This window comes from Lytechinus variegatus, chromosome 6, assembly GCF_018143015.1.
Source record: "Lytechinus variegatus isolate NC3 chromosome 6, Lvar_3.0, whole genome shotgun sequence".
Taxonomy (NCBI): Eukaryota; Metazoa; Echinodermata; class Echinoidea; order Temnopleuroida; family Toxopneustidae; genus Lytechinus; species Lytechinus variegatus.
In genome coordinates this window covers 41,770,197-41,784,476 of record NC_054745.1, presented here as the reverse complement: position 1 = coordinate 41,784,476, position 14,280 = coordinate 41,770,197, and positions in this window count along the sequence as shown.

Below are 14,280 nucleotides of genomic sequence, written 5' to 3'. Positions count from 1 at the left end.
TGAAAAAAATGAGTTTAATAGACGCTTTTTAATGAAGAACAAGATATATATCCAACAAATGATTATTTCAAGTCTAAGAAGCAGGCGCGTACGCAAGGGGGGGGGTTCGGGTTCAACCCCCCCCCCTTTCGTTTCCTTTTTTTTTGCTTGTCTCCCCAGAGGTCGGTCTGGTCAAGGAGTTATCGGGCAAGAGCCTGATAACTCCTTGGTCTGGTTACGGACAGTTCCCTACAAAATAATGTATATGACAGCAATAATGAACAGAATCTCATGTTTCCGACGAAAAACACAGAAAAAATTTCCGCTCGCTTCGCTCTTTCCATTTTATTATATCTCTTATTTAGGCATGTCGCCGACATGATCACGGTATCGCCATTAACAAGGCCATACATGATTATCATGATGTATACTTATGAATACAAGTGAACCAAAACAAAGACATACGTTTTCTTACAAAATATGTTTTAACAATATGAAAACCAAAGTGACGGAAAACGCTAAAATGTCGGTTAGCTCGCTCCGCTCGCTCGTAATAATTTATGAAATTCCATAAGTTTCTAGTCTCCTGTTCAAGGCCGTATTATGAGTGTTACGAATAGAAGGACATGTAGCATCGACTAATACTTGATTTACTAACAAACTATTGACAAGAAATGTATGTTTTGACGGGAAAACGCGAAAATTTCGGCTCGCTCACTCCGCTCGCTCGTAATCATTTATGAAATTTCTTAAGTTTCTAGTCTCTTGATCAAGGCCATATCATGAGACTTACGAGCAGAAGGACATGTATCATCAACTAATATGTAATCATTACCAACAAGCTATTGAGAAGAATTGTATGTTTTGACGGAAAAACGCAAACATTTCGGCTCGCTTGCTCCGCTCGCTCGTAATTATTCATGACATTTCTCAAGTTTCTAGTGTTCTGATCAAGGCCATATCCAGGCGCGTAGCCAGGGGGGCGGTCGCCCCCCCCCCCCCAAACGTCCCCAAAAAGAAAAAAAAGAAGGGAAAAAAGGAGAGGAGAAAAGGAAAAGGGAAGGAAGGAAAGGGAAGAAAGGTAGCTTTGTGTTTTTTCTATTTATTCTTTATTTTTTTCTCAAAAGAGAAACTCCTTCACTCTTCTTGCTTTAAATTCATATATGAATTTTGCTTCCGCGCTGCGCGCGGTTAAATGACAATATTGAAGTTCTCCATTGTTTCCCCACCTTTTCTCTAACCCTGTTTTTCCACCTCAGCTATGTGCTTCTTGCCAGTTAAAGTTAAAATTGTATACATTAGGGCATGAATTTGAGTAAGGTTAGGCCGAAGTAAATGTATGAAGTTATCTTTTTTTTCAATTGATCGCGCAACTTCTGGTCTGGTCGGCTCCGAGCGGGTAAAATCTTTATATCAGTTTCTGCCGTCACCTCCATAAAGTCAGCTTCTCCCGCTTTTCAGCTCATTACTATAAACAACCATAATTTGGGGGCAAACAGGTTCCTAATTTAAAAAGAGGAAGGTATGGAATTCGTGTCGTATTAAATAAAAAAGTACAATATTTTTTATCAAATTGTATTAAAATTCATGTCATTTCCCTGTATACATTCATCTCCTGTCCTGTTTTGCGCCCTCAGTTTGAAATTTTGAATGACACTTAAGTTTCTTTATATTCAAAATGAAGCGCTTCAGGATAAGTCAAAAAAAATAATCATCCTTTATTATATAGATAGATAATTTCAATAAATCACAGAAGTTTCAACTTTATGCGCACTATTTTCCTGGTAATGAAGTTCAATAATCTTAGAAAATCAATTGAATTAGAGACGATTGGGTATTACAGATATCTACATTTGATGAAACGTCCGCCCTTTGAAATTTCAGAGTTTCATTGCTCATCGCGGGGAGGAATATCTTCCTCTACCAATCTTCTCCTCTGTTTTGCGAGTTAAAAATATGCACTGATGCTAAATTGTTTGTAATCAAATCTGATCTTTCCAAAGAAAGTTTCAATATATCTTTGAGAATACCCTTTTCTCGGGACCTTTTTCACGGCAAGAAAAATTGATAAATCACTTTAGCTTCCGCGCTTCGCGCGGAGTTATTATCATTTTAACTTCCTCCATTGTATACCTCTTTTGTGCGTTTACAATTAGTTTTGAAAACAAGGTTCAAAATCGCAATATAGTCAACCGAATTGGAGGTACTAGAGACAAGAGAAACGGCTCCTTTTCATTTTAATTTATGAAACACTAAAAGCTTCGCGCTTCGCGCGGGAGGGGGAAACTCCCCCTCCCTCCACCCATCCCCAAGGGAGCGCGCTTCGCGCGCTCTTTAAGTGTTGGCACGCTTCGCGTGCATTTACCGCCCCCTCCAAAAAGAAATCCTGGCTACGCGGTTGGCCATATCATGAGTGCTACGATCCGATGGACATCTAGCATCGACTATGATACCAACAAACTATTGACAAAAAGGTTATGTTTTCAACGCAAAAACGAGAACATTTCTGCTCGCTCGCGGGTCATGACCGCACGGTTACATACCCATCCCCACTTAAATGTTATTGTCTTATTTGCAGCGCTGAAAAAAAAGAAAAAAAATTAACACCCCCCCCCCTTCTCATCACTCTTTAGAGACTGGGCGAGAGATTTAAAAAAAAAATCAGCTCGAAACCCCCCCCCCTTTCAAAAATCCTGCGTACGCGCCTGCTAAGGATTTATTTTCAGGTTTAGAGCTGAAAACATTCTACTTATTCCTACTTATACCTATTCAATTATGATTAGTATGGATTTTTGCTACATAAATGATGCGAGCGCGAAGGGCGAGCTGAAAACTTTTATATTCCAATCTTAAAAGCGGACATTTTGAGCACGATTTTAAATAAAGAACGGGTTGTGTATCTCAATCTAGATTTCTGATATTGTGTGTGTATGGGGTAGATATGTTTACCCCCCCCCCCCGGATCGACGGCTCTGGTCCCTTGTAGCCAGTGGAATTATACCACACACACACAAAACTCAGTATTCAAGTATTTTTGGCATGCATTCATCTTTAGTTCATCTTAGTCTAAATTTCAAAGCATGCAATGAATGATAACGATGATGATGACGAACATCATTTGTATTGCGCCCTTTATCTGTAAACAAATATTCAAAGGCGCTAGCTCTCCAATTAGTCATACATTTTCCAGTTTGATGGAAAACATGTGTCTTTAGTTAAGATTTGTAGGTCACAATATTGTTACAATTACGAAGTTCGATTGTATATTTATGCAGCCTTTGGTAATATCGGAGGCTGACAGTTCTATTTTATTTTGATAATTAACATAATATAAACATAATGTCGACAGAGAGTTACCTTTCGGATCACAAGGTCCTGTCCTGAATTCAACATCATCTATTGTTAATCCACCGGTGTCTCCCGCTCCCATCTTACCCTCAATGACAGCCTACAGTGTATAAAGAAAACAGTTAAATATTAATGCAAGTAGAAAAGGAGAGATGATGGATCCCTGACTGCATGCCATCTAATATGTCTCCACTATTGCAATTATGGGCCCGTTTCATAAAGACGTACAAGGAAGGTCAATATTGTCATTACGGGAACTTCAATTATAATTGGGCTCAGCTTCCTATCACAATTAAGACTCCTATGGGAGTTACCATAACTACAAAGATATAATAGCTGGGTTTTTTTATGAAATGGGCTCCACTTGTGAATATCTGCAATAAACATTTTTTATTTTTTTATATATATCTCTCTCTCTCTCTCTCTCCCATTTCGTTACCTTGGAAATAATAATTCGATCAGGTACCCACAATGTGCTGCACTCAACCCAGGTAAGGTAAATTGGTACCTGACAGGAATTTATTCATTGAAACGCAGCGCGCGTAACAGCTGCACTGCTAAAGCCAGGGTAATTATGCTGCATACTGTAGAGCGCTTAAAGACTTCTGACAAAGTATTAAGTGCTATATAAGCAAGTATAATTACTATCCAGGAATGATCGCATAACTGTCATTAAAATACACGATACACGCTCCTTGATTCACCATACTGACTACAGTAATCTTTTTGGATTTCTCGCTGCACAAGGGGTGCTACATGTAGGCGCATGATCAATTATCGGAGTATTTCTATCTCAGATTTTACTATGAATAATAATATTATATATATGTATATGTGTATATGTATATATATTTTGAAAATAGGGTTCGTAACGATCGGAGCTAGATTTTCGTTTTTAAGGGGTTATGTGATCATTGCAAGTTTGATCGCAATGTATTATGTAAGGAAAGGTTGAAATATACCCTTTTATCAATGCTTTTCAAGTAGAGTCAATATTTGCCACCTTTTGTCCGCAACGAACTATTTCAGGTTAATCTTCCAAATACAAAATTCTTTTAAATTCAATTTCCATTTTCGCATGTAACTGCATCAACTGTGGAGCGTCGTGGCCCAGTGGATTAGTCTCCGGACTCTGAAACAGAGGATCGTGGGTTCGAATCCCAACCATGGCGTAATTTCCTTCAGCAAGAAATTGATCCACCATGTGCTGCACTTAACCCAGGTGAGGTAAATGGATACCTGGAAGGAATTTATTACTTGAAACGCAGGGCGCATAACAGCTGCACTGCTAAATTAATTAAGCCAAGGTAATTATGCTGCATATACTGTAGAGCGCTTAGAGACTTCTGACATAGTGTCAAGCGCTATATAAGCAGGCATAATTATTATCAATATTATGCTCCTAAAATTGAACAAGGGCTTTTATGAAGTACTAAAAAATGCAAGGTTTACGATCTTTTCAAATAGGTACTGAGTGACAAAAATAAAAACAGGAGGGCTACCATTACGATTGCGCCCTCTCCGTATAAAGGCATTAATTACCTGATACGGAAATTTGCTAATGAGAGTCGCCCCTCCAAACCACCAATGATCCCCTTTGTTACCGATGGTCGACCAGAGCGGGTCGTCAGTGATGTATGTTGTTCCATTATCAACCCACTGCATGTATATATTAAGGGACACGGCTTCCGCATCTTGGTGATACCAGAACGTAAGACATTCAGCCTGGGCATCTCTTGGAGAAGACCTTTCCCAGCTGACCAGTCTGGCTCTATCACCCAGTTGGTTCCTCGCATCTCGCATATCAATGTAGGCGTATCCACCTGCAGACAATTAAAACCATAATAGAAGAATTTATTTACGTTTATTATTGATATTTTGAATTGATAGATTGTGATTATTGATCCATATCAATAATTATTGATCGATTCTGATCAATTCTGACTGCTAACGAAAAACATCTTTTAGGAAGCGTTGTCGAATTGTTATGAACCGAAGTAACAGCATTTCATCATAATTGAGACAGATTAAGATTTAGATTTATTTATTTCCGTTCAACATTGTTTTTTCAAAATAAATTCAAAGTAACAAAACATATCCATTGTAATACAAACAGATCAATGAATTTTCGTAACAAATGTTGAATATAAATTAAACAAAACTACAATATGTTATTACACTGACATAAACGATGATTGCAACATATCAATAATTAGCAAAAGCCAGAACCCCCCAAGAAAAAAAGTCTACAGTCTAGTAGTCTACACAGAAATTGGTGTATACTTTTCAAGCATTACATGGCCTCCATCAGAGGGTTAATATCATTTACCTTGAACGGTTCCGAATGAGTGGTCAGGAAGCTCTTTATTGTTTCCGTAGCGAGTGTCAGCACCAGAGCCAACCAACCAATCAAATTCATCGATTTCATCTTCTTGCATCCAGTCACAAAATCCCGATGTGAAATGACAAACGTCTGCAAAGAATGAAATGAAATACCCGATAAGAAAATATGTTGAGTATCTGGATATAAGAACGACCCCGGTACATTTTTTGACGAAATTGAGTAAAATATGGAAAATTGTTCCATATACAATGACTCATTTGTGTATAAATGATAAATCTGAAATCATCTCAGAAATTTCAAAATAAAGAACGAAGGACTTGGGCTTTTCTTACATTAATATCACAGCGCCCTCTCTCATTAATACCCCTTACTACAGACGTCTACCATGTATATGAATGTAAGAATGACCCAAGTCCACAAGGCAAAAGGCCCCAACCACAGGTAACGTGAATATTAATGTGTATAAAAAATGTACACATAAATTTGTTTCATGATGTTCTCTGATGTCATTTGGCTAAATTTACTTGAATTGCCCAAATCGGAAAACAATATCCATTTTTTTTTTCGAAACGACCTTTTTTTGGACTTGAGCCTTTTTAAATTCATATACTCAATTCTTGGACATGCCACGAAAAACGAATGAAATATTTCTATTCTTCCAATCAAAGCTGATTATTCATTTTAATGAGGATATGGCGTTGCTCAGTCGATTGCAGCTCCGGTTTCGGAAAATCAATTTAAAAGACTTATCTCTTTGTCTTAGATTGTTTGCTTTCCTTTAATGACCAAAAATAGCTTCCTTCTATTCTTTTTCTTTTCCTTAAAAGAAATCGCCCTCAATTCTTTATTAAAAGTGTATGGTGCACTTTAACTAAAGAATTGAGAGAGATAACTCTTCGAATTACCTGTAAGTCCTGTACACTCTCCGGGGTAAAAAGCAATGTCATCGATGGCGATGTTAGCGTTAGCATCAACAGCCCCAACACTTGCGTTGAAAAGGATAACGTACGCCTCTGTGCCGGTAACATTTAAAGTAACCTAAAACGACATAACAAGAAATTATAATTATTTGTTAGTGTTTTGAGAAAAAAAATATCAATCACCAAATAGGGGGCAATGTCGTTCTTGCCAGGAATTTCCAGTCAGTATGAAATCAATCAATGTCTGCAGTATTTTTTCACCATAAAAAAAGCAAGAACGCGTTCATTAACATATCGCTGGTTGGCTGTTAAAACCTTTCTTTCTTTTTTTCGTTGAGATTTTGAGGTTAGCTCAGAGGAGGATGTACTTAAGAACTATAGCAATTTGGGGTCTCATATTGTGTAGGAGCAGTCTCCTTCTAATTTTCATTTGAAGAACTCTTTCTAGGCAAACGAAGTTTTCTATTCTCGTTTTCTTTTCTAACTCTGAAATCTAACTTATTCTGAGCTGTCACTAAAAAAATTAAGATACAAGGTTCTATCAGCTTTCCTACGATAGACGGTTAAGGGACGCTTCAACACCCCCCCCCCTTCTGTAGCCATACAGTAACAAGTCGTTAAAAAATGACAGTAAAGTTTTATTTTATTGCATGTTCACCCTAACCCACACCCCAATCTCAAAATCTCTCCCTACCAGCATGACCAGGGTGTATTATCTGTCATACATAACTGGATTGGCATTAAATATTGCATTTGTTGCATGCGGAGCGTTGTGGCCCAGTGGATAAGTCTTCGGACTTTGAAACAGAGGGTCGTGGGCTCGAATCCTAGCCATGGCATAATTTCTTTCAGCAAGAAACTGATCCACAATGTGCTGCACTCAACCCAGGTGGCATGTAATAGGTATATGGGTACCGGTAGGAAGTAATTCCTTAAAATGCTGTGTGTGCTATGAACGCCTAGCCTAACCGGGTAACATAGGAGCGCTTTGAGCACCTAGCAAAGTGGATATGTGCGCAATGTAAATACCCTATGTTATTATTTTCATTAAAAGATAACCTACTTCACTCACTCGATTCAACATATTTCCAAAGGTAAAAGTATTGATAATATTTCAAAAAATAACATTCGTGGTAGCAAATCTGCAAGCAGAATTTATGCTGAGTGCATCGTGACATATCGACAATGAGTTATGGGAAAAACCTGTTCATACAAAGTACCTTGTATCTTTTGTTCAGGGAAAATGAAATTATAATTCGAAAATGGACCCACCAATGATTCTTTCCAAGAAGGTCCTTGCTTCCCCTCAAGGGATAAGACAACTTCACCAACTGTATCCGTGCTTGGCAGGACTTGAACGTCCAACCTACCCGTAAGCTCGTCGTTTAGGTAGGTGTAAAACTTCAAACATTGGGTGGAGTCCGCCAGGAATTCCGGCGACTTGAGAATTGCATAATCCTGTACAGAGTGTCCCGGTGGGGAAATTATTGCATAAACGCCTGGAAAGAGATAGAGAGATCGATGAGTATGAATATTCCAATTTGAGGAGCCGCAATAGCTCAGTCGGTAGAGCGGGGGTTTCGGATTCCCTATCGGTGCCCTGGTGCCCTTTGGTGAGGCATTTGAATCCTCATTACCAGGTCCCTCGAAAAGAACCTTAAATCGCCGGTCCACTGGTTGTTGCTTACACGTAGTTTTGCTTTCTTAGCAATCAGGTGAAAAAAATATTACCACTTCCAACAATATGGGGATTAAAAAAAAGACGAACAGACGAAGATTATATTATTGCTAAAGGTGTTTGTATTAAGGTAGACCCCCCCCCCTTATGATAATAAATGTGCCCCAATAAAGGTTAATCAACAATACACAAATACACAAAAGAATTAATTAATCAACCGATAAAACATGAATGAATAAGATTAAACAGGTTCACAAACAGGTGAATATTTTTTTAGCTAAATGAAAAAAAAGAAAGAATAGAGCCCCGCCCCAAAACTTAATTTATCCTTATAGAGTTTCATCATTGAGTTCTTTATCTGTAAGACGATTTGGATGACTTTGGAAAGAATGGGATTGGATAATGATTGTGCTTTCGAGGTGATCTCTTGCCACATCATAGATCATTTTCCCCAGATATTAAGAATATTAAAGTGCAAGTTCTGATAACGATTTCCAAAATGACGATTTCCAAAATGACATTCAAAATGATTTCCAAAATGACGATTTCCAAAATGACATTCAATAATGCATGGGGTAACGCCAACAAATATCTTACAGACAAAATTCTCATCTTACAAAAGAACATTATAAGAATTATACATAATGCTCCTCATCGTTCTCATACTAACAATTTATTTTACAAGTCCAATATTTTAAAACTTCCAGATCTATTTCTTTTTCAAACAGGGCAATTTATGTACAAATTGAATTCAAACGAACTCCCAAACATATTAATTAACATGTTTACAAAAAATAACGCCATTCACAATTACCCAACAAGACAATCACTCCGTTTTCACCTTCCCCGTACCCGCACTCAACTCGCACAAAAAACAATTTCCTTTTACGGTCCTAAATACTGGAATACACTCAGTCACGACATCATTAACTCCGTTAGTCTGAACTGTTTTAAAATCAAGCTAAAAAAGCACATTCTCGAATCTTATAGAGTAAGTCCAAATTGAGCGCTCAGGACCCAACTTCTCTCTTTCTCTCTCTCTTCTTTCCTCTATGTCCTTCCCTTTCATCTGCCATCACCCTCATTTCCCCCCCCCCCCCCTTCATTCTCTTTCATCCACACAGGTGCACCAGTCTTTCTTCTCGGTTATCTATCTTTTCACTTTCATCCATCATTTCCGTACTCCATCCATCACAATAGCTTTCTTACGATTTTTTTTTCTCGTTCTTGCATTTATACTTATACCTACAAACGTGTCTTTTAACTTATTCTTTGAGGAATCCACACTCAACAAGCCCTGCTTTTTAGTGGATCCCTCCATTTCCTCAACATTTATTTAAATAGTAAAGATGAATAAAATAAATCATATGCAAAACTCTTTAACATGAATAGTCTGCAGATTATCTAGTTCATCGTAAATATTATTATTATGATTATATTCTTTCGTGTCTATTGTATATATTTACTTATATATGCTACATTGTCATACTGTATATACTTGCATATTCATTTATATCTTTGTAATGATTTCTTTTGCTGTTAAAATTGATTTGAGTTGAAATGAAATAAACCAAACTGAACTGAACTGAAAAGATGGGCCCGCAGCAGAATCCAATTAAAAGACCATCCAAGTGTTTTGTTTTTATCAATAAGAAACATACACCAAATATCTGTAGAGAAAATGTTTCGATAAATGAACAAAACAATAACAGAATTCCATCAAATGTCAGGGGGTTTATTTTCAAGCAATATTAGAAGACTTTCCCAAACATATTTTATGTATTATTAATCATCCGATTTATCGGTTTTCAGTTTAGATTTCACGACTCCACAATAATAAGTTTATGTTCATGTACTGGATCTAGATCTATAATAATATATTGACTCTTAACCTCGATATTAAGACATTGGCCCGTATTTTGAAGTTAGGTTTAAATTACACCACGGTCTAACTCCGTGCTAAAATCATGGGGGGGGGGATGTGGGCAAAAGTTAAAAAATTATGTTTATGTTGTATATTTCCTATGCTTGTTATTTTGTTTCCTTTTGCTTTCACAATGAAGAAAAGAACTTTAGTTATCATTCCCAGATAATTATGAAAAATTTGGGTGTCATATGAGTTAATAAATTGAATGTGTACTGTTAGCGATTTTTGCACCAATTGGCTCCCCATAGTTAAACCACAACTTTAAACCAGGGGTTAATTCAAGCCCGAGTTCATGGTACCGATCATTGTCATTAAATAATTATTGTTTGCCGCAGCTACATAAGTGTACCTTTATCTAAGCCAAAGTGAAAGTGACGGTATATCCCTTAGGTATCGCAGGCCTAATTCATTTTCCATAGACTCGTGTGTTAAAGTGGCACTTTAAAAAAAAAGAAGGAAATTCGAAGGTTGAATGTTTACTACCAGTGGACAGAATGTCTGACATTCCATATCTGACTAGAAAAGGATACCTCGACCGGCTCATTTTAAAAATAAATCGGAATTTGTAAAGACTACACCTGACAGGATCAAATATTCACTGCTGAATGATACGCGCCGTATAAGCTAGAACAACAACAAATTCATCACTTGAGAGAGTAAAATGGCCCCAATTCTTCCGCCAGTAAAGAAATAGTTCCAAAGTAGTGATATATCGTTCCGATTTTGTAAAAAGGGTACCTTCCCTAGAATCAGTGTTAGTTTGTCAATCATATTCATTCATTTTTGTCAATCAGCAACATCAAATAAAAAAAGAGCAATGGGTTGGCTCGAAAGAATATATATCTTTGGCCTGCCAGTTGTAGTTAGGCCCGTCTGACCCTTATCCACAACTGGGCGTTGTGGCGTGCGCCTGTAATCCAAGCAGTGGGGAAGCTAGAAATTGATGCAGAGGTTCGAGGTTCTAGCCCTGGTCACGTCTTTTAGATGGTGACGTTAAAGGTCGGTCCCAGACGTAAAAAATATTTACTGACTGATACAACTCTGACAAAACTCAAACGCACACACTTACCCTCTTGGTTTGCCTTCGTATGATCTCCATAAGGTCCGCTGTCCGCCCCAGTACCTTGTAATCCTCTATAGAGTATCCAATCAAAATCATCCATATCAACCTCATTCTTCCACAGGCAGAACCCATCTTCGAAATCGCAAGTACCCGGTACCGGACAGGGTCCATCTTCTACTTTAAAATCGTCAAGGCTTACTGATCCATCGCTGAATATGTCAAGACTCTTCACGAGGAATGTGATCTAAGGAAGGATGAATGGCAATGTGACAATTGAAATAAAAGTGGTACAGTCTTATAAAAGAACATTACTTGGTGGTTCCCCCAAATGGGCTTTTTAACCTTGATTGTCGATATTTCAAAAATGAGATCTTAACTGCTAAAGAATATTCATAGTATATACTCAACCTCTGCAATTGTATTCAGTTATGTCTTTACTTTCGATTAATTTAGTGTATTTATTTATTTCAATTTATTTTTGTTAATTTATATATTCATTATTTCATCATTATATATTTTCTTATTTATTCATTCATCTTTTAATTATTATAGTATTTATCAAAGAGGGGGGGGGGGGGGTGGTACCGAACCAAGCCCTAGTGTATAAGCGCCACGGTGTAGCGTTCTGACTATCGCCTTGTAATCAGAATCTGAATGTTCGAATCCCACCATTGCCTAGCCTCCTTTGGCAAGGCGTCAGTCCACACTTTGCCACCCTGTCTCAGGGGCTGATTGGGTACCGGTAGGAAACAACCGTCATTGTGGTTGGTTTAGCAAGTATGCGCCTAACAGGCTGCTTGAAACGCTATGAGTCCAGTGACCGGGTTATAAAAACTGTGAAGCGCTATGAGCAGTAGTATATAGATTGATAAAGCGCAATGTAAATGCAAATTAGTATTATTATTAGCTATATTTTTTTTCTAAAAGCACATACCGTTAGGGTATTAGCGCATCACGCAAAAACGGAAAAATCAAAGGAAAAGGGTCCGTACTGAACAAAGCAGATGCGTGCTTAATATTATTTTCACGAAATGTGTCTTTCTGTTCTTCATTTCCTGCCACTTGTTTTAATAGTTTGAAGAGTATGTTTATTTGCATACAAGAAAAAAAAATACCTTGAAGTTTTCATCGACCGACAGTTGGATCTGAGACACGAGCCACTCATGCGGTAGATCTACCCCAGAATAGGATAGAATAACCTTGGCGCTACCCGAAGGAACACCTACTTGGCTTACCTATTATTAAAAAATGTAAGATTATGGAAAGTTTGGGTACCTTTAAACCAATGAACACATTTTCATCAATAATCACACGCGCACACACTAACCATGTCATATAACATTTTTTTTTGAATACTCAAATACTGCATACATGTATACTTCAACTTGTACAAGTCTAAAAACGGAATCCTCCCTGATTCATTTTAACACCCACACCAATACCATGAACAAAACTAACCCATAAGACTACTTACTATTTTAAGAAATACATGTACTTCATGTAGTTAGTTACCAGATCGCAAAAAACCACATACATGATATCCCACGTTCAATCACAAGCAAACACACAAGCCCCCACAAGCGGGCAATTACATGTAGCTTTCAGAATTATTCCTGTCAGAGTTCCTGGGCCCACACCTTACTCACTCATCCATTTACTATCATAATAAAAAGTATTAGATTAATTCAGGTAACCTCTTTGTCCTTGTCATTCACTTGTCCTTGTCATTCACTTTATCATGTTTTAGGCTTAATCGTATAAGCGCTAACATGCTATTACACGCATTAACTAATTCGTTCACTGAAAAAAATGAAGTGCTAATTTGGCACTTACAGTGCTTGTATAGTGACTACACTACGAGTGCTGTTTTTCTAGTTCAAATTTAAATGAGAAAATCAGCACTCGTAGTGCAGTCACTATAGAAGCTTTGGAAGTGCTAAGTTAGCACTTCAGTTTAACAGTGTATATTGTGCAATTTCGTACATTTACCAAACAACGAATTTTTTACTATTTAGAAAAATTCATTTTCAAAAATAAATATCCTTCACACATATCTGCTTTAAAAAACGACAACAACAAATAAGTTGGACTTACCGTAAGGTCAATATCCAAGGAAGTGTACATATACATCCATACTGTAAGGCAACGATCGGGGTTTAGCCCTTGGGAATACACACCGGACTCTAATAACCCAAATTGGTTTACATTTTGAACATCAGTTAGATCTAAAAACATAAAATGCCCTGGAAAAGGAAATAAAATGGAGTTGAAAAAAATGACATAAAACGGATTTATTTGAAGTTCTGGGGACATATCCTTGCGCTTCATCAGTCACGTGTCCACCCCATCCCCCAGGGCCAGGGGGGGGGGGTCAAATGATGTATACTATTGTAGTGTTTCATCGCAAGATTTACAATACAACTGAAAATGTTGAATAATGCAATTATACATTTTAAAAAACAATATTCGCATTAAGACTCAGCAGGAAATAATGACAAGGGGTGTGGACTTTGTTCCAACTGAATATTGCAAAAAAATGTTTAATATGAAAAATGCAATATTGAGAAGAAAAATGTTACAGTATCTAGACCAATAAAAAGGGACTATATGTCAATAAAATGTGAGAATCATTTTGTATTTTGTTTTACCAAGCGCCATGAGCACTAAGCAAAGGTAGATACTTGTGCTATATAAGAACCCATCATCATAATCGTCATCATCATCATCATCCCCATCATCACCATCACCAGTATCATCACCCTCATTATCATCATCACCATCATTATCATCATCATCAACATCATCAAAAAGATCATCATCGTCATAATCAGCATCATCAATATCAGCATCATCACCACCACCATCATCATCGTCGACATCATCATCAACATCATCACAATCATCATGTAGAAGAGTTTATAACAATCACTCATGCCTTTGCTGCCCCGTCATGGAACCAGAATTTAAATTGTGGAATGACGAAAAGAAGAGCTGTGTTCACTTCTTACCCAAAGGTAGCTG